Below are 21,132 nucleotides of genomic sequence, written 5' to 3' on the forward strand. Positions count from 1 at the left end.
CCCTACCTAAAACTCTACAAGGCGGAAGAGAGAGAGAGAAGCGGATTTAGAAAGGCTATAATGCGGAGAACTCTACAGTGATCCTCCTAGGACACATAGTTCTCTCCCAGTTGCCAGGTTTCCTGGTCCTCTCAAGTGTATGTGGTATATTTATTCATGTGAACATAATTTATGAATATGAGGTCGGGCCAAGCTGAAGTCAAGGACAGAGCAGTGGAGGGTTGCCAAGCGCGAGGGGAAACTACAGTCAGGCCTCTTTGAAGGCCTCCACATCATTCCACACTGTGGAGGAGATGAAAACGGGCATTTCTGTCCTCGCCTCATCCCATGGCCTCAATCCTAGTATGCATCTTTTGCTCCTTCCTACACTGCCAAGGACGTCCTTGCCTTCTGCTTCTATCCGGTTCTGAGGCGTCTCCCTGAAAAGGGGTTCTCCGCCTTGCAGCCTCGCTCCCTCCCCAGCCAGCTGGGCAGTTCTGTTTCCTTCACCTACGGCCAGCTCCCCAGCCCACGGTTCCACCCCCCCAGCCCACGGTTCCACCCCCCCAGCCCACGGTTCCTCATCACGGTTCTCCTTTCCACACCAATCACTCAGCGAGACTCTCCACAAGAAAAGCCTCTTGTTTTTCTTTAACTCCGAGAGGATAAAAAGCTCCGGTTCGCACATGGAATCCGTCACCAGTGTGTCATTAGCACCCACCTTGCGATAGCCCTGCCTCAGTGTGAGGGACTCGGGAGGCAAAGCCTTCTAAAGGACCTGAAAGCAAGATGGAGCAGAAAACCCCCTCCCTCAGAGCCTGGGAACAAACATCACCTTTTCTCATTTCTCCCCCCACCCCCTTACTCTCCCTAAGTTCCTCAGACCTGACCCTGAGAGCAGAAACAAGCGAAGTTGGCTCCATGGAGTGGGAAAGAAGGTGATGGCGCAGCTCAGATTTTGCACTTGCAGCTGAGGGCACCCAACCAGGTCAGGCTAGTTCCAAAAATATCTCTTCATCCAAATACAGTCTCTGGGTAGCATTCTGGGTAGCCTCTAATCCAGTGTTCAGGGTGGTCCTCGGTGTCCCTGTGTCCCTGGGCTTCCTGCACTTGCCACCCTTCCCAGAGTCTGATGAACCGGATCTTGTAACTCACTGACATTTACAAGCAACTCATCGTGTAAACACTGGAAATATGTTTTATGAAAACAGACAAATATATCTGCCAGCAGAAGATAGGTTAAGTAAGTATACTCAAAAAATAGACTTGTGATGCAGACCTAAAAAAAAAAATAGTAAGTACACACGGATATGGAAAGCATTCCCTTCCACGTAACTGAAAAGACTCGTGTGTAAAGTGGCAGTCATGATGTCATCCATCAACTGGGTTTGTAAAGTACATCTGAGCCAGGCAGGCATGGTGGCCCACAACTTTAGCCCAGCACTGGGGAGGCAGAGGCAGGTGAATCTCTATGAGTTGAAGACCAGTCAGGGCAACACAGTGAGATCCTGTTTACAGAAACAAACAAGCAACTAAACAAAAAACACATTTGCATGGGACCATAAATACTTGGGGCAGAAAGGGCTGGAAGGGAATCACTGTAAGGAGAAATCACTTTAGGGAAGTTAGATGGGCTTGGAGGCCAGGGCTCAGGGATCCCTTGCCTTGGATGCATGCAACTGGGTTTGATCTCCAGGGCTGCAGGCAAACAAACAAACGGAGTGTGGGAGGAACAGCATATGGGAAGTTGGTTAATCCTTTATTATCTGAATCTTATAAAATGATTTCCCTTATTGTTTTTCTGAGAAAGCCTCTCAGACTGGCATACATCTTTGACTTGCTGTGAGAGCTGGAATGGGGACGGGGAGAAGATCAACTGTTGAGTGCCCGGCATACCCCAAGCTATACAGAGACCACAAGTCCCAGGCAAAGCTCAGGAAGAATGAGAATGCCAGTAAAGCGAGACCTTACTGATTACCACATCAGACCCTCTCTCTTCCTCCTACGGTCCAGCACCAGAAGAAACCAAGACTCACTGAAGTCAGAGCTAGATAGGCATGAACTCTTGCCCCTTCTCTTAATAAAGAGGAGCTTCAGGACATGTCACTCAAGGAATGAACGGCAGAACCAAGACTGTCTCTGTCCCCATCCGTGAAGCAGGGCGGAAGGGGGGGAGAGGGCGGGCAATCTGGGAGGGGACAGAAGGAAGAGTGACAAGCAGAGTCACTGGAGGTCAGCTGTGCATCAGAGCAACCACACCTTAGGCACACCACAGTAGAGCGTGACAGAGAGGGTGGGGCCCTCCCCTCAACTCTCACCTCAGGAAACCCTGCCTCTCAGAAAGGAAGGCAAGGCTCGAGCATGATTTAGACCTAACTGATACAGACCATCTGAGGTTACCTTGGTCAGTAGTCACCAAATTTTTGTAAATGTGCTGTAAAAATAAATAAATAAAAATTTTTTAAAAAATCCAAGTCATTTTCCAAAAGCAGACAACTAGTTAAGATAAGAGATGGAATCTTGCTTAAATCCGGTCTCTTGACTCTAAATTCTGTGTCCTGTATTATCTGTCTTTGTCTTTTGGGGACATGGCATGACCTCCATATTTGAGCAGCAACGCTTAAACAGTTCCCAGGATTACTGTATCCTCCACTCCTTGGCCCGCTCCCCAAAAGCTTGAACGGTTCCCATAATGGCAAGAGAAGAGAAAGGCTCGAAGCCAACACAACTCAATCTGCATTATCAGGCTGAGTGAAATATTTATGGCTTGGCTAATAAGATATCTGGGACATGCTTCAGAGTAATGAGGTCAAGGCAGGGTCCAGGGTTTCTTCAACAGCCATGCCTTTTACAGCACGACCCGATAATCCAAAGGTCGGGACTCTAGACTATGGAGCTCTAGGAAAGAAAGCTGGAACCAGTCTGTTAGAGTGTTAGTTGCAATATCAGTTGAAACAGGTAAAACTGACTGCAGGAGCGGCCTCCACGGCTGTGTCTACTGCTTTCCCCGACACGACAGGTTCTCTCCTCTGTGATCAGCACCATCGGGCACTGGTCTCTTGTCACTCAGGTCTCTCTCTCCTCCTTTGGATTAGGTGGCTTTTACTCAGTATGTCAAATGAGGTAGTGAATGGCCCTGGAGTTGTTCATTGGGCATTTACAGAAACTTTGCTATTAAGATTCTGGAGGTCACAAGAGCAAGACCATAGTTCAAGGCCATGCACAGGGTCCGTTCATGTCTATTGTATTGCCAGTGCTTCTGAATTTCTCAAAGAAAAACTGTGGCTGATGTTTGAAGAGGTGAGGCAGGGATGGGATAGGAGAGGGAGGTGGAAGCTTCTTCCTCGGCATGCCCTCACTGAAACAAACACTGAGGTGGCCAGGTCTCATAGGTCCACGGGAATTTAAAGGTGCTAGCAACTGATGTGGTCATCGTCAAAACTTTAATGTAAACTGAAATAAAAGAACTATAACTATACATACAATTATTCTCAATTATTTTGAAAAAAAATCAGTTTTTTTCTGCTTGGTTTATGTTTGTTTGTTTTGTATGAAATACAGAAACAAAATTGCCAGATAGTACAAGGATGTTTGGGACAGTGGATTTTTTTTCTGTTTCTCAATCCTTTTTGGCATGTTCTTCAACGGGAATGTCTTTTTTTTTTTCTTGCTGGGTTGTCCAGATTAACTTTTTTTAAATTTATTTATTTATTTATTTATTAAAGATTTCTGTCTCTTCCCCACCCCCGCCTCCCCTTTCCCTCCCCCTCCCCCAATCAAGTACCCCTCCCTCGTCAGCCCAAAGAGCAATCAGGGTTCCCTGCCCTGTGGGAAGTCCAAGGACCACCCACCTCCATCCAGGTCTAGTAAGGTGAGCATCCACGAAACTGCCTAGGCTCCCACGAAACCAATAGGTACAGTAGGATCAAAAACCCATTGCCATTGTTCTTGGGGTCTCAGTAGTCCTCATTGTCCGCTATGTTCAGCGAGACCTGTTTTACTCAGGCTTTTTCAGACCCAGGCCAGCTGGCCTTGGTGAGTTTCCGATAGAACATCCCCATTGTCTCAGTGTATGGGTGCACCCCTCGCGGTCCTGAGTTCCTTGCTTGTGCTCTCTCTCCTTCTGCTCCTGATTTGGACCTTGAGATTTCAGTCCGGTGCTCCATTGTGGGTCTCTGTCTCTGTCTCCTTTCATCGCCTGATGAAGGTTAATATTCAGGAGGATGCCTATATGATTTTCTTTGGGTTCTCCTTCTTATTTAGCTTCTCTAAGAACCCGAATTATAGGCTCAATGTCCTTTATTTATGGCTAGAAACCAAATATGAGTGAGTACATCCCATGTTCCTCTTTTTGGGTCTGGCTTACCTCACTCAGGATGGTGTTTTCTATTTCCATCCATTTGCCTGCAAACTTCAAGAAGTCCTTGTTTTTTACTGCTGAGTAGTACTCTAATATGTATATATTCCATACTTATTTTTATAACCTGAACACTTCAATTCAGACAGCTGACATGACCTTTTTAGTAATGACTTAGGAAAAGTATCCCTAGTATGTTTCATAGAACGACACCAATGCAAAGTCTGTTGGTGCTGCGCATGGGCTTATAAAGACCCATCTAAGGAAGTCAGAGGGCTACCATGAAGTGAGACCGCATGCAGGCAAGCAAGACAAACAACCAAACAAACATGTTTCCCCAGAAGGCTAGGGTGGGGATGTGACCAGGAGGGGTCAGGTAGGGGTACCGAGAGAGACAACTGGAATCCGGGAGCACCTCTGAGACAAGCTAGAAACCTAGTGCAACGGAAACGTGCAGCAACCTACGAGGGCCAAGACCCAGGATCCTAGGATAGAACCAGACACGACTGTCAAAAAATAAAAAAAATAAAAGTCAGTGAAATGATTCCTAGTGATAGTCTGCTATGTTCGGAGATCGGTGCCCAACTGTCAACAAAGAGGCTTCATCCAGCAACTAAGGGAAACATGCAGACGCCAGGGGGCATGCCGGAAATCCTGTGGAAAAGGGATAGGAAGGATTGTAGGAGCCAGAGGGGTCAAGGACATCATAAAAAAATTCGCTTAGTAGGCTCAAAGGGACTCACAGAGACTGAACCAACAGCCAGATGGCTGGCATGGGATTGATCGAGGCCCTCTGCATATATGTTACAGGTTTGTGGTTTGGTCCTCTTGTGGACTCCTAACAGTGAGAACAAGGGGTGTCTATAACTCTTTTGCTAGCTTTTGGGACCCTTCTCCTCTACTGGATTAGCCTTGCCCATTCTTAATACAAGGGGAAGTGCTTGGTCTACTGCAACTTGATACGTTATGTTTGGTTGATATTCGTGGGAGATGTGGCCCTTTCTGAATAGAAATGGAGAAGGATTGGATAGAGGGGGTTGGAGGGGAGAAACTGGGAGGGCAAACTTGGGTCAGGATGTAAAAACATAAATAAATAAATAAATAAATAAATAAATAACAAAAAAGTTGTTGCACTAAATATGCAAAAAAAAAAAAAAAAACCTGTTTCCCTAACTAAGTTCTTCTTATCCACAAAAATCACACGTTGATGCCAGGTATGAGCAATGAGGCACACCCTCCTCAGGCTCCAAGGCCTCCAGCAGCACCTACTTCCCTCCCAGGAGAGCCAGGGCAGACTCTGGCAGACCCACCAGGAAAGAGAAGAACAGAGCCCAGCATAGAAGCTAAGGAGTCTCTGGTCTTCTGACTTCCCACTGTCCTTTGCTTTGCAAATATCTGCAAACCAGCTCCCAGGGACAATCGCAAAGTGAACCACACTCAGCAAGTCAAAAGAAACTGAACCTCAGTGTTACCAGCAACAGTCTACACTGGACCTCCCATCAGCATCCATTCCTCTGCTTACCAGCCAAACCCATTTAAATCCTTAAGGAACTCTTCGCCTTAAAGAGTGTTGTTATAGCAACCATAATAACTTTGGTTTTACTCTCGGGTACCAACAGCAGTTTGTTTGATGTAACACCTTCCCTTTGACGCAAAAAAGAGACACTAAAAGTCGGTTGGCAGTGTTTCTGTGTACTGGGAAGCAAGTAATTTCTCTTCTTGGGTCCTTAATTTTCCCATGTGAGAAGCAAAAGGGTTGAGGAGCCTCAAGTTCATTGTAGGGGTAGCATTCTGAGGAGACACAGGCACCTAGCTGTGAACCGTCTGCAAGGACCAATCGGTTGATTAGAATTTCAGTGCTGTGAAGATTGGAATTTTGCAGGTCCAGAGGCTAAATTACTTTATCCCGGACTAAGTTCAGGTCCTCTGGGAAAGCCATTCCTTGTACCCACCCCACCCCCATCTCGCCCATTCTTTGCCCCACCCTCACCACCCCTCATGCTGAAATTAACATCTTGGAACTCAAGATAAAAAGCCTTTTAGAATCTATTAACTTAGCAGGAGACTAAAAGCTAGGAATGCCACCAGATAGCATCTTGAGTCTACAGAAAAGCTTCCAGCGTTTTCTATGTTACATTTCTATATACCTGCCTCTCTGATGGACCCACCAACGTATTTTAAGCTTGACTTAATTTATGACTTCCTCTGTTCTGTAAAGCTAGACAGGCTCCCTGTAACCTCTTCCACGCTGGAACATGGAGTTAGGGGGTCACCTAAATCTGTGTTCCCAGGCCACGGCTGCTCAAAGTGGCTCCAGAATAAACTATCCCTTCTCCGTAAGTTGAGAGCTGTGGTTTTTACGCTGGCATTACAAAGTTAAACCATGTGGAAAGCAAGGGGAAGGTAAAGACACCTAGGAGGTGAGGGATGAAAGGAGGGGGCCACAGATCATAGTTAGCTTTGGGAAACTGGCCTCAGAGTTCTTTCCTTTGCCTGCTTCTCCTCTGCCAAACACGAAAAGCACAGTTACTTCCATGGGACTTATAAATAATAGATAAATTAATTAAATAAAATCAATGAAAACAATGCTTTGTTCTCCAGCGAGGGGCTCAGGAGCAGCGGATTACAAGAGACACTTTCCTCCCAATGGGGCTGATGTCAACAGCCCCTGCTTCTGCCCAAACAAAGGCCTCTTAGCGCCGGGATATGAGGCAAAACATCTAAGGCTCTATAGTTGGCCCTAGTTCAACTTGAGAACAAGGGGGCAGCCAGGAGAGCAGAACAAAGTTATGGAAGCAGGATAGGCTGGCGAGCGGGGAATTTCTAAATCTCTCTTCTCCGCTGCACAGGGAACTCTTGAAAGGCGTAATGGAAGGGTGCAGATCCCAATTTGAATTATTTTCTTTGTTTAACTCTCAACTGCTCTGCCTAAGGCGACTGCCTTTTAAGCTAACCGCAGAATCCTTCGGATGAAGGCAGAGCAGCTGGAAGACCCACACTCAGGAGGCTCAACTTTCAGACCTCAGCTTCCTGCCTGTAAAATACAAGGTTCTCTAGTTGTCGTCTGGACCCTAGCAGTAACAATGGTCCATGGCTGGAGGCTGTCCAGCTCTCCTCAGAGACCGCTTAGCCTCTAGAGGAATGATCCGAAGTGAAGCATCAATTAGGCGGGGACCTGTCACTCCTGCACAGGTCGTCCAGGATCCGTTCACCCCACCCCCACCCCCATCCTCAGGGCTGCAAAGCTCAGATCTCACTAAGTAAAATCTGGCTGCATGAGCAGGCGGAAAGTAAAGCGAAAGCACCCAAACAACCGACCTACCTCCGCGAGCCTCGGAAACGACAAGAGGACCTGGGTGGCCTTGCGTGAAGAGGAGGAGCCAGTGACACCTGGAGGGTCTAGGCTCAGGGACCTCCGAGGCGAAGTGCAAGCGAAACCCAAGACCTCACTGGTGGATTTGGTTTAAATTGGACTATTCTTTTGGTAGGCTAGGGAGGCGCTCGAGATTCCCCAACAGAGGCAGTCGCCAGAGTACGGGGACAATGGTGTGTCCGACAGAGTCTGTTTTAAAGGATAACTACGGACTCTTGGTTCAACCCGCATCTCTAGGAAACCTCGGGGGAGAGGTGAGGGCTTGTCACCTCAAGGCACGTGCCGAAGGGTAGAACACACAAGTTGGGGTGGGGACTTTGGTAGTCTCTTTCTTGTTTGTTTTTCATTTTAAAATTTATAGGGTTAGTCCGACCCCTCACAGAACACCTTTTCGAAACACCTCTCGCCCTCCAGCAGTGAGTGTTGTCTCCAAGCACCACACCCACGGGTCTGTCTAAGACAATAACTTCTGCCTGCAGGCGGCTCAGCAGGGCTGTTGAGCAGGGCTAGCTGCACCCCCCAGATCCCTAGCGGGGCACACGTGCGTTTGTTGTGGTGCATGTGCTCCCTCTCCTTCCACCAGGCTCAGTCTCTGTTACCTCAGTGGGCAAGATCGGAAGGGACCCGCGTTCTGCAACGCAGCGGCTTACACAATACAGATGCTGCGTTGCGGGCTCCTGCGGGCCCCGCACACGTGGATTTGTTGTGGGTGCGCAGACTGGCGAGCCGCGGGAGGCCAGGGTGCCTGCCCCTCCCCTGGGCCAGAGACGGACACCCCCAGCCCGGGGTGGCGGCTCTTGCCCAGGCATCGGAGGCTGCCCCTCAGCTCATCCCTGCACCCCTCCTCCCGGCCAGTGCCGCCCGCCTCGCCCATACTCACTGGCAACACTCTCAGCCGGGAAGGCGGCGGCCGCTGTGCCCCCCGCGCGCTCGAGCCGGTCGGGAGCTGTATTCCCTTTGTTAGGGTCAGGCAGTGCCAGGGCGGCTCCCTAGCCCGGCTTGGTCCTGGACTCCACACCCCCAGGTGCCTCCGAACCTCACCAGGCCGGGGAAGAAGAGTCCCGCACTTTAGCTCCGAGTGAGTCCGCTGAGAATGGGGCCTTGGGGGAGCAGCGAGGGACTGGGGGGAGGCGGGGATGTAGTAGCAGGGGATCGGAGAAGGAGGGAAGAAAAGCACTGCAGACCGGCAGGAGGAAGCTCAGTCTCCGTTATGCAAATAGAGTCGTTAAAACTAGAGCGAGAGTCCTTAATCACACAGGTCCCCAAACCATACTGGCCCTCTGGGGGTCGCCAGCGAGCAGGCTCAAGGTTAAAGGTGCCTGCTTAGGACTCCCCGTAAAGCAGGGAGTCTTGCAGGCACCCTACAAAGAGCAAGGCTAGTGGGGCGGAGCAATGCCTCAGGCAAGGAAGCCCAAATGCAGTCTCCACCCCTACCCCACCACCTCTGCATGTCTCAAAGTTTTGGATTCGGTGTGGTCTAAGAAAAACGCTCTTAACAAGGGTGCATGTGCTGGCCCCACGTAATGACCCTGATCGGGGAAGTCAGTTTAACCCCTTTGAAACTCGAATTTTTTGTGTAGAACACATACATTTTAGACTCTAAAATTTAGAGTTTAACGAAAATTTCCCAACCTCAAACGTAGCCAGTACACAGCATCCTCAAACATTTTTTTTTAATTTTTATTTGAAAGGAAAAATATTCTGGAACCCGCGACCAAGAACTTTTCTCTGCAGGTATGCAAGCAGATAAGCCTCCACTAAAATGGTAAAGGCAGGCTTCCTTCCACTAGGGTTAGGATAAGACTACTGGAGAAGTCAGGAGGAAACATCTTGTTCAAGAAGCAGCCTGGTAGGCTGACCATATCTGATTACCCAGTGGCCACTTCCGAAAGACTGAAAATGATCTATAAGAGGCCTGGAAGCAGGAGTCAGGCTACTCCTTCAGTTCTTCATGTATTCCAGAGAAGAGATGCGCCTTCCAGAGGCGGTAATCCCATCCCAGATACCTGCTGAATATCCGCCTCTGTGTTGAAAGGAGATAAAATGGAGCACAAGAGAAGAGGACGACTGCTCGGCTGAGGATTCTGAGAAAGCAAAATGTCTCCTTGGGAAGACTTCTTGAACCCCAGCGCCAGAGGGGGTCTCTTCAATTCCAGGTAGCCACCTCCCATCACCCACCTGGGAAAGGAAAGATTGCATCCTCCTCCCCAGCATCCTTCTTTCAGGCTGTGCTTCCTCCATCCCTTGATTCCAACTTGCTCTGTTGTTGTCCCTCCCCCAGCAGCTATGGAGGCAGTGGCTTAATCCAGAGACCTGAATCAGAAAGTGCCAGACAGTGAATTCAGGTCTGGGGCCAAGAAGCTATTTGTTCTTGGGTGAGTTCCATAGTCTCCCTGGGCCAGTCTTTCCTCTTCTGCAACGCGGAGATCTAGGGCACAGTACTGTTCTCATGATTATTTGAAATGACTTGTATGAATCGAGTCACATTGGGTCAACATATTGAGCATGTTTAGAACAGCAAACTCTAGAATATGACTAAACAGTGGCACACAAACTCGGATGTTGGAAGGGGGTGGCTTGTTTCGTTCCTGGCTGCTCAGCCCCAAAATAACCGCACAGAAACTGTATTCATTAAATCACTGTTTGGCCCATTAGCTCTAGCCTCTTATTGGCTAACTATTATATTAATTTAACCTATTTCTATTCATCTGTATAGCGCCACATGGCAGTGGCTTACCAGCAAAGTTTTGGCATGTCTGACTCTGGCAGAGGCTCCATGGCAGCTCTTTCTGACCCCGCCTTCCTCCTCCCATGCTATAGACCAAGTCAGTTCTTTATTCATTAACCAATAAAAGCAACACATGGACACATGGACACAAGGACCTCCCACACCACTCAGATTTTTTATTTGAAAGGGTGCTGACAATTTTCTTCTGCTACGTTAAGAACCTTTAAACGATATTACCCATGGCATCTTTGTGTTTTGCATGGATTCTCCTGCTGCCATGCTGGAAGAGGGAAGCAGGAGCGAGGCGTGTGGTAAGAGGATTGACTTGGAAATGGACATCAGAGGAGATCTAAGAAGAACCTCAGCAGTGACACTAACTGGGGAAATTAAGAAAGGGCATCTAAACATAGCTACCAGAGGTACAAAGCTTGTGACAGTGTCTCTTGTGCTAAGAGACAGTAGGTGCTAAGCCCGTTCATGAATGAGGAAATTAGGCCACCCACGGCCCCTCAGAGGGCAGAATTTCCTACATTCACTGAAAGCCTCAATCTGTTTTATCAACCTCCTTGGTTCAGCTCAACTTAGGAACTGAGAACCAAGCAATAGGAGAGCAACCCTTTTAAAATGTGGTACAGTCCCTAGTCTTGAGTTCTATTTTCTAGCTCTTTGGCCAATTAATGGAGAAAATAAGGGAAGGGGCTCTTTTGGGATTTTGAGCTTGCCGGACTGAAAATAACCACACACCGTGGCAAGCCTAAAAAGAAGTTCTGGGGCTCTGGGACAGACGAGCTGATACAAAGGGGTGTTCCCAGCAAATTTTCAGGGTGGGATAACTATCTGGTGGCTTTCCCAAGGTGGCTCTCTCATCAGCAGGGTCTTCTGACCTACAAGTGAGAGACGAGATGAAATACTAACTCAGAGGCTATTGTGTAGTCTGTGCCTTGACTGGTTGCTTTCCTTAGAGGCACACATCCAGCAACTTAGGCTCCACCATCTGAATGTACCCTCCTCCATTCATATGTGGAAATCTCAAGCCTGCCTCCAGCAATAGCAATAGGAGACAAGGCCTTGCAGAAGCAGAGATGTCATGAGGGCAAAGTTATCTTGAAGGAGACCGATGTCTTTACCAATGAGACACTGGCATGTCCTTCTACCGTGTCAAGATGCAGCTAAAACGCACCATCTACAATCTGGACACCTGTCCTCACTAGTCATTAAAGCCATGGTCACCTAGACCTTGAACCTACTAGACTTCAGAACACTGAAAAATAGATTTCTAGTGCTTTAAACAACCTAATTTGTATATTTGTTGTTGCAGCCTTAATAGACTAAGACAGCCCCTCAGCGTCTTGGGTCATGCCCTTCCCAGTCATCTTCCCAGGCAGTTTTATTAATGAATATAAATGAGGTCCTTCTCTGTAATAGTCAGTTACAACAAGCCACTTGCAAACAGTATTTCCTTGACACTCTTGAGAAATATCCTGGGGACAAAGGATATGGCAAGCAATTAGAACTTTCCTCCCAAATCCTTTTATCCAACCCCCCTGTAGATGTTCACGAAGACCCAGAATAGATTTTCATGGTTCTTCTCTGAGCACCTCAGAACACATTGTCCAATATGAAGTTGGACTCTGGGACCCAGCGAACTGTGATCTTCCTGGGCTGCCCATGTTGACCCTCAGTGCTGCCAAGCTTGAAGATGAAACTCGCAAACATAGGGGAGAATACAATGGCCAAGCAAGAAGACAGGAATAAAATAACAAAAATAACAATGTCTCTAAGCACACAAGAGTTCAGCATTTGGATGCAAGGCAGTTTGTGTAAGTATTCTCATTAACTCTTTGTGAAGTCCAGTATTCTCCCGTCATCCATTGCTGCTTTCCCTAGTTTTGCCTGAAGTCAATCTTAGAATGATGTTCATACTTGTGGGGGGGGGGATAACTACAGATCTGACTTCATAATGTTTTTTAAAAATTATTTTATGTTTAATTATGTGTAAGGGAGGGGGTTTATAGGCTTGTGAACATAAATACACCTCAGAGACCAGGAGAGAGCATCGGGTTCCCTAGAGCTGGAGTTACAGGTGACTGACAGTCACTCGTCATGGGTTCTGGGAACTGAACTCGGGTCCTCTACAAAATCTGTTCCTAACTGCTGAGTCTCCATAAATATTCAAAAAAATTTAATTCCAAACAAGGTGTTGCAGCTCTCTTAAATTAGAGATGATATTATCACAGAAAATATGTGTTCTTAAGAAGGTAAAATGATGTCATGTTTTGACATCGCAGGGCAAGACTCTCAGGTATTCACTGATAGCGAAACTTTAAGATTCTCTAGGTTGCCAGTGGTGGTGGCACATGCCTTTAATCCCAGCACTTGAGAGGCAGGTGGATCTTTATAAATTCCAGGGTAGCCTGGTCAACAGAGTGAGTTTCAGTACAGCCAGGGCTGTTACACAGAGAAACACTGTCTTGAAAAAAAAAAATCAATCAATCAACCAATCAATAAAGAAATTTCTCTAGGCAGCCTGGTCAACCTCCTACATTCCCATGCCTCCACCCTCAACATTCATCTACCCAGATATTCTCATCTGGACGGCTCTATTAATTGTATTCTTCTAGAAAATACCAGCTTTCCTTGACATCTCTGAAAAGAAAGGAAGGAAGGAAGGAAGGAAGGAAGGAAGGAAGGAAGGAAGGAAGGAAGGAAGGAAGAGGGAGGAAGGGATAGAGGGAGAGAGAGAGGGAGGGAGTTAGGGAAGGAGGAAAGGAGAAAGGGAGGGAAGGAGGGAGGGAGGGAGGGAGGGAGGGAGGAAGGAAGGAAGGAAGGAAGGAAGGAAGGGAGGGAGAGAGGGAGAGAGAGAGGGAGGGAGAGAGGGAGGGAGGAAAAGAGAAAGGGAGGGAAGGAGGGAAGGAAGGAAGGAAGGAAGGAAGGAAGGAAGGAAGGAAGGAAAGAAGAAAGGAAAGAAAGACAAGGGAAGTCAGAGCTGGAGAAATGGCTGAGATCAAGAGCACTTGCATAGGATGCTAGCTTAGTTCTCAGCACCCACAAACATCTCTAACTCCAGTTCCAGAGGATCCAGTGCCCTCTTCTGGCCTTCATGGGCACTGGCACACAAATGGTGCTTGCATGTATGGGAGCACTTGTACACATCCATAGAAACAAATCTATATAGGAGCACTCACACACATCCATAAAAACAAATCCATCTAAGCATGTATGTGAACTCTGGAGAGAAGGGGGTGGGGTATGACGTTTGTGTTTCCCTGCTGTCAAATAAAGGTCAGAGCATCAGCTGTACACACCTGCTGTTCCCGTGAGAACTGTTGGCCCCGTGGCCTAAGGGAAGGGGCTGATACTTTAAGTTGACTGTTATATTGTAAATTAATCCATTCTAATTTTTAAAATCTTGATTGACTATTTTCCTTGTTAAATAATTTAAAAAAAATAAAAAAACTGGAAGTTCTTTGCTTAAAAAAATCTATATGGGAGCACTTGTACACATACATAAAAACAAATCTATATGGGAGCACTCATGAAATCTATATGGGAACACTCACACACATACATAAAAACAAATCTATATGGGAGCACTCGTACACATATATAAAAACAAATTTTATTTAAAATGGAAGTAGGAAACTACCAAAAGGACAATTCACATGAATTTGTGTCTTCATAGTCGCAAAAGTTTATACATACATGTGTTTTTACATACTTTGTGTGTTTACATATTTGTGTGTGTGATTATGTATACACACACACACACACACACACACACAAATACATTCCCTGCTCATGACCTCCTTTCAGACTCAGTCTCCCGTGCATACAGGCAAAAAGCAGACTCAAAGGCAGATGCAAGTGAGCATCTGAAGCCCACTAGTGAGTATTAAGCTGGATCTTGCCCCCAAGGTCTTTTTTTTCACGCTACCTCTGGCCTCTGCCTGCCAAAGAACCAGTGTCCGTGGTGATGCCCACCTTTGATCCCATCACTCTGGAGGCAGAGGCCAGTAGATATCTGTGAGTTCAAGGCCAGCCTGGCCTACAGAGAGATTTCCAGGACAGTCAGGACGGTTACACAAAGAAACCCTGTTGTTCAAGGCCAGCCTGGTCCACAGAGTGAATTCCAGGACAGCCAGGGCTACACAGAGAAATCCTGTCTCTGAAAAGGTAGAGGACGGGGAGGCAGAGACACCTCATGATCTATAGCTGCCAGAACTGCTGTGCTGCCGCCCTGGAGCAAACCTCATAAACTGCTCCGGCTACCAAACTCACCAGTGATTCCAGGAAATAAAGGCAACTCGGGACATTCGAGGAAGCAAAGGAACTTATAATAACTTCTCTTATAAAGAGCTGGAAAATCGCCTTCCTTGGGGGACTTCTGCAGTGAATACAATCTGCAGTTTACTCTTTGTTCTGAGAGCCACTGTCAGAATAACTGGCAGGGTAGTTCAGGCTTTGCGTAAGAGATTATGTGAGTTCTAGAAACTTCTTTGAAGCTAACTAATGCTTTAGGGGAGAGATGGATCAATACTTTGTGTCTGTTGATCATTTCTTTCAAACTTGCTTCCTTGCATAAGGCCTCGTGTTATTACGGGTTTTCTTATTCATTTATTTTTATGTTTCGCTGAAACCTTTGCTCACTGAGATGTCTAGACATTGGGTCTGGTTCATTTCAGTGCAAGATGTTCTTTATTTCCAAGTTTTTAATGGGGGAAAAAGGGAGCATTTTAAAAATAAACTCTGAAATAACTTTTTTTTTTCCTGTTTCTGATTTTCCCAGTAACATGCACTTTAGGAAATTTAAAAAAAGGTCCAGTGAATATACAAAGCAGAGAGGAAACTCATCAGTCTATCAGCCACAAGCAAAGCTAACCTTTTGGCCTTTCTCCATCCAGCTATTTCCTGTGTGAGTTTCTTGGGCTTTCCGTAGCTAAGATTACAGTGTGTGTATAGCGATACCCTACATTTCCCCTCATTGAGAGCACGCCATCAGTATTTCTGGTGTGAACTCAAGAGCAGATATATTTTTTTTTAAATCCATTTTAGCCTTTACTAGAGGCAAAGCAAAGTCTTCAGGCAAATTATTTGTGGTTATCGAGCTGGCCTTCAGCTGTAGGATAGAAGATTGAGCTTAGTGGTGAAGTATCCTGACTTTGTAAGGGGCTGTTTGAATTTGAAGCTTAGCTATGCTTTGTAACCTTGGGGGAAAACATTACTTACCCTCTTCTGGCTCTTTCTCCTGGCTGTAAGATGAGGATGGTAGTGCCCACTTCATGAGGCTGTTCTAAAGACTATGTGAGTTGATTGTAAGAGCAGTGCTTACAGCAATGCCTGGCATAGGTAGCACCAAGTGAGTTAGGAAGGATGCAGCTACTGGAGCATTGTTCTAACCAGCCCTCTCCAACAGCTGCACGCCAAGGTTGTTTACAAAATTCCAGCTAGTCTAAATGATTTGCAGGAAGTCATTTGCCAAATGCACAAGGGGAAGAAAGATGAACTTATGTCTTATTGGGAAAGGACCAGACATCAAGATGTAATTAAGAAATGTTGTCACGGCTGTCCACTCTCTCCATATCTATTCAATATAGTTCTTGAGGTCCTAGATAGAGCAATAAGACAACAAAAGGAGATCAAGGGATACAAATCAGAAAAGAAGAAGTCAAACTTTCACTATTTGTTGATGATATGATAGTTTACATAAGTGACCCCAAAAGTTCTACCAAGGAACTTCTACAACCATAAACACTTCCAGTAATGTAGCAGGATACAAGATTGACTCAAAAAAATTAGTAGCCCTCCTGTACACAGATGATAAAAGGACCGAGAAAGAAATCAGAGAATCAACACCCTTCACAATAGCCACAAATAGCATAAAATATCTCGGAGTAACTCTAACCAAACAAGTGGAAGACTTGTATGACAAGAACTTTAAATCTTTGAAGAAAGAAATTGAAGAAGACACCAGAAAATGGAAAGATATCCCATGCTCTTGGGTAGGTAGAATTAACAGAGTAAAAATGGAAATCTCACTAAGCAATCTACAGAGTCAATGCAATATCCAGAAAAATTCTTCGCTCACCTTGAAAGAATGATACTCAACTTCACATGGAAAAGCAAAAAACCCAGGATAGCCAAAACAATCCTGTATAATAAAAGAACTTCTGGAGGCATCACAGGCCCTGACTTCAAACTCTACTACAGAGCTATGGTACTGAAAACAACCTGGTATTAGCATAAAAACAGACAGGAGAAACAATAGAATCAAATCAAAGACCCAGATACTAATTGACACACCAATGAACACCTGATTTTTGACAAAGAAGCAAAAAATTATCAAATGGAAAAAAAGAAAGCATATTTAACAAATGGTGCTGGCATAACTGGATATCAACATGTAGAAGATAAAAATAGATCCATACCTATCACCATGCACAAAACTCAAGACCAAATGGATCAAAGACCTCCACATAAAGCCAACTACACTGTACCTTACAGAAGAGAAATTAGGAAGTACACTTGAACACATTGGCACAGGAGACCACTTCTTCCTAAATATAACCCCAGTAGCACAGACACTAAGAGAAACAATTGATAAATTGGACCTCCTGAAACGGGAAAGCTTCTGTTGAAACAAAGGACATGGTCAACAAGACAAAACAGCATCCTACAAAATGGGAAAAGATCTTCACCAACCCCACATCAGACAGAGAACTGATCTCCAAAATATAAAAAGAACTCAAGAAACTGGTCATCAAAAGCACAAATAATCCAATTTTAAAAAATGGAGTACAGAACTAAACAGAGAACTCTCAACAGAGGAATATCAAATGGCAGAAAGACATTTAAGGAAATGCTCAACATCCTTAGTCATCAGAGAAATGCAAATCAAAATAACTCTGATATTCCATCTTACATTTGTAAGAATGGCCAAGATCAAATACACTGAAGAAACTTATGCTGGAGAGGTTGTGGGGTAAAGGGAACACTTCTGCATTGCTAGTGGGAATGCAAGCTGGTATAGCCCCTTTGGATGTCAGTGTGGTGATTTCTCAGAAAAGTAGGAAACAGACAGAGCAATATCACTTTTGGGTATATACCCAAAGGATGTTCAATCTTACCACAGGGACACATGTTCAACTATGTTCATAAAAGCATTGTTTGCCATAGCCAGAACCTGGAAACAACCTAAATGCCCCTCAACTGAAGAATGGATAAGGAAAATGTGGTACATTTACACAATGGAGTACCACACAGCAGAAAACAATATTGACATCTTGAAATTTGCAGGCAAATGGATGGATCAGCAAACCATCATATTGAGTGAGGTAACCCAGACCCAGAAAAACAATTATCATATGTACTCATACATAAAGCAAAGAAAACCAGCCTACAACTCATAATCCCAGAGAACCTTGACAGCCACAAGGACCCTAAAAGAGACATACATGAATCTAATCTACATAGGAAGTACAAAAAGGACAAGATCTCCTGAGTAAACTGAGAGCATGGGGACCGTGAGAGAGGGTTAAAGAGGAGGGGAACGGAAGGGAGGGGAGCAGAGAAAAATGTATAGCTCAATAAAATCAATTTAAAATATTGAATGAGAGTTGAGAAAAATAAAAAAATAACAAAAAAGAAATACATATCCATGAAGGTAAGTCTAAAGAATGCATGAGGAGGACAGAGTAAAATTTGACCACTGGTTTAAAAAAAAAAAAAGACATGTAAGCTGAAAAAAAGAAAAGAAAATAAATGCAAGCTGGAGCCGGGTGCACACCTTTAATCCCAGCATTTAAGAGGCAGAGGGAGATGGATTTCTGTGAGTTCGAGGCCAGCCTGGTCTACGGAGCAAGTTCCAGGACAACTAGGGCTATACAAAGAAACCCTAGTTGGAAAAACAAGAACAAAACTAGAAAGGAAGGAACAAGATACACACACACACACACACACACACACACACACACACACACGGGGAGGGGGGGAGAGACAGAAAGAGAGAGAGAGAAAGAGAGAGACAGAGACAGAGAGAGAAAAGGAAAGAAAGAAAAGCAGAGTATGTGTTCAAGAGAAAAACTCTATGGACAGAAACTTATGTAACCCAAACTAGTCAAAAACTTAGTATGTAGCCAAGGCTAGTCTTGAACTTCTGATCTTCCTGCCTCCACCTCACAATTGCTGGGGTTACAGAGTTGAGTCAACATACCCTGCTCAAAACTTTGTTTCTTGTCAGAACTTCTGTCTTAGCTAAGGTTTCTTTTTAATTTAATTAACTTTTTTTCATTTATTTTACATACTGATCACAGTTTCACCTCCCTCCTCTCTTCCTGACCCCCCCCACACCTCCATCTACCTCTCTCCCCTTCCACTCCTCTGTCTCCCTTCAGAAAGGAGCAGACCTCCCATAAGCTTGAGCAAAGCAGGGCACAACAATTTGGGGTAGGGCCAAGCTCCTCCCCCTGCATCAAGGCTGGACTAGGCAATGCAGCATGGGGAGCAGGTTTTCCAAAGCCAGCTAAGCACCAGGGACAGGTCCTGATCTCACTGCTAGCAGGCTTACAAACAGACAAAGCTACATACTTTAACACAAATGCAGAGGGCCTAGGTCAGTCCCATGCAGGCTCCTTAGCTGTTGGACCAGAGTCCATGAGCCAGTTAGGGTTTCTATAGTTGTGAAGAGACATCATAACCACAGCAGCTCTTATAAAGGAAAACATTTAAGGGGGTAGCAGCTTACAGTTTAGAGGTTTAGTACAGTATGGTCCTGTTGGGAAGAAAGGCAACATTCAGGCAGACATGGTGCTGGAACTGAGAGTTGTTACATCTTGACCCAAAGGCAACAGAAAGTGAATTGTCTCTTGTGGCGGTTGGATTAATGAGGACCAATGATAATAGGTATTTGAACAAGTTTAATGACAAAACCAGACTCACGAAACCAAGGTTCCAGCGGAGTACCCGGAGCAGGCAGGAAGGGGCGTGCAGCGTCTGCGTGCCCAGTTTATCAGTGAACATACGCCCGAGGGCAGCCCGCCCCCAAGGGGAGGGCTTATCCCTACATCTCCCTCTTTTTGTCTAAATAAGACAGAACTAACCCAAATACAACTATAAACAATAATAATAAATAATAGATATAACAAACAATATTGAGAACGAAAGTTTTGCCAGACATTCAATCTCAAGGAGTCTAAATAATGTAGAGAGTAATTACAATTATATAATCTTCAACTCCGTCAAAGATCCGAGAAGGGAATAAATATTACTTAACAAATGATAGATATCCAAAACGTGCCATAAATGACAGAGACAACAGACTACCTGGGCAATCACCCAAATTTTCATTCGCAATGTTGAGTCAACCAACTTTGGCTAAGGCCTAGCATAACTGACATACCATTATCAAATGTAAGGAATTTTCTTAGAATTATCCTACCCTGTCTTGGCAAGATAAGACAATCCTGTTTCATAACTTTGTCAGTAGATGAGGTATGGGCTTTTCTTAACCCAAAGGCCAATTCTGCCAAGAAGACAAACTCCCAGTGGAGTGTCTTTGGTGCTCAACGTTCTCTCGGGAGTAGAGTGNCCAATAAGAGGCTACAGATAATGGGCCAGGCAGTGTTTGAAAGAATACAGTTTCCGTGTAATTATTTCTGGGCATAAGCTAGCCATGCAGGCAGCTGGGTGCCGGGGATGCAGCCCTGCCGCCGCTCTTATTTCAACAGTCTCTGTGGGCATGGCTTGAACATATATGAGACCTCAAAGCCCACCTCCACAGTGACATACTTCCTTCAACAAGGCCACACCTTCTAATAGTACCAATCCTTTTGGAGTCCATTTTCTTTCAAACCACCACAGTAATATTTATCCAGTTGACATTTACTAAACTCAGTAGGCCCAAAAAGGATCTATGGGAGGTTAAGGGACCAAAAGACAAATGAGAAACAGGCTCCACCCTTAAGGAACTTTAATCAGGTCTACAAAAATGTGACCATTATTGCCTCTTGCAGGACATTTTTTTTAATATTTATTTATTTATTTATTTATTATGTATACAATATTCTGTCTGCGTGTATGCCTGCAGACCAGAAGAGGGCACCAGACCTCATTACAGATGGTTGTGAGCCACCATGTGGTTGCTGGGAATTGAACTCAGGACCTTTGGAAGAGCAGGCAATGCTCTTAACCACTGAGCCATCTCTCCAGCCCCTTGCAGGACATTTTTATGGTGAGATTATTTCTAAGGTCGCTCACATGGACAGAGACCACAAAAATGCCCAATTGTGACCAACCGTAGGTACAATAACATTGATTCTTCCCACTCTCTCCTAAGGAAAACTCCATTAGCAATGCTATTTGAGAGGACTGTTGTGGACACCAGGGACAGTGTTCATAAAGTACACAGGAGCATATGCTTTACCGTGAGTCCTCTAAGCCCAACAACAGCCGTGATCCAGGCACTTTGCCGAGCCCTTTGCAAACACCATCACTTGAACCATACGAGACGAGTGCTATCGATGCTATTAGTCATAGTTTATACCTGAGGTAACTGGGAGGTAAGCAACATCACCGGGGCCACACAGACGTGGTGGCGCTGGATTTGTAACCAAGACATCAAACCAATTATAGTAAGCTGACGACCAGAGGTGCTTGGCGGCCTTACAGGTCCTCGCTTATCCTCATGAATTTTATACATCT

General features: G+C 45.4%; 2 protein-coding genes across 3 annotated transcripts in view; one reads left to right on the plus strand and one right to left on the minus strand.

Moving 5' to 3' along the window:
- The window catches only part of St6gal1 (ST6 beta-galactoside alpha-2,6-sialyltransferase 1), a 144,388-nt gene extending 135,372 nt beyond the window's left edge, over positions 1-9,016 (minus strand). Inside the window, exon 1 of one of the 2 annotated variants that reach the window (XM_050159969.1) lies at positions 8,590-9,016. The gene's annotated coding sequence lies outside the window, so the exon portion shown is untranslated. Of the gene's footprint in view, positions 1-7,658; positions 7,770-8,589 lie in introns of those variants that run through there. The other variant, XM_050159970.1, reaches the window with a different exon arrangement.
- Rfc4 (replication factor C subunit 4) overlaps positions 1-21,132 on the plus strand; it is a 751,101-nt gene that overhangs the window by 599,013 nt on the left and 130,956 nt on the right. The window lies entirely within an intron of this gene.

The sequence above is a fragment of the Alexandromys fortis genome, unplaced genomic scaffold (assembly GCF_014885135.2).
Source record: "Alexandromys fortis isolate MF-2015 unplaced genomic scaffold, M_Fortis_MF-2015_v1.1 scaffold_100_3062768_6864082, whole genome shotgun sequence".
In the NCBI taxonomy this organism is placed as follows: domain Eukaryota; kingdom Metazoa; phylum Chordata; class Mammalia; order Rodentia; family Cricetidae; genus Alexandromys; species Alexandromys fortis.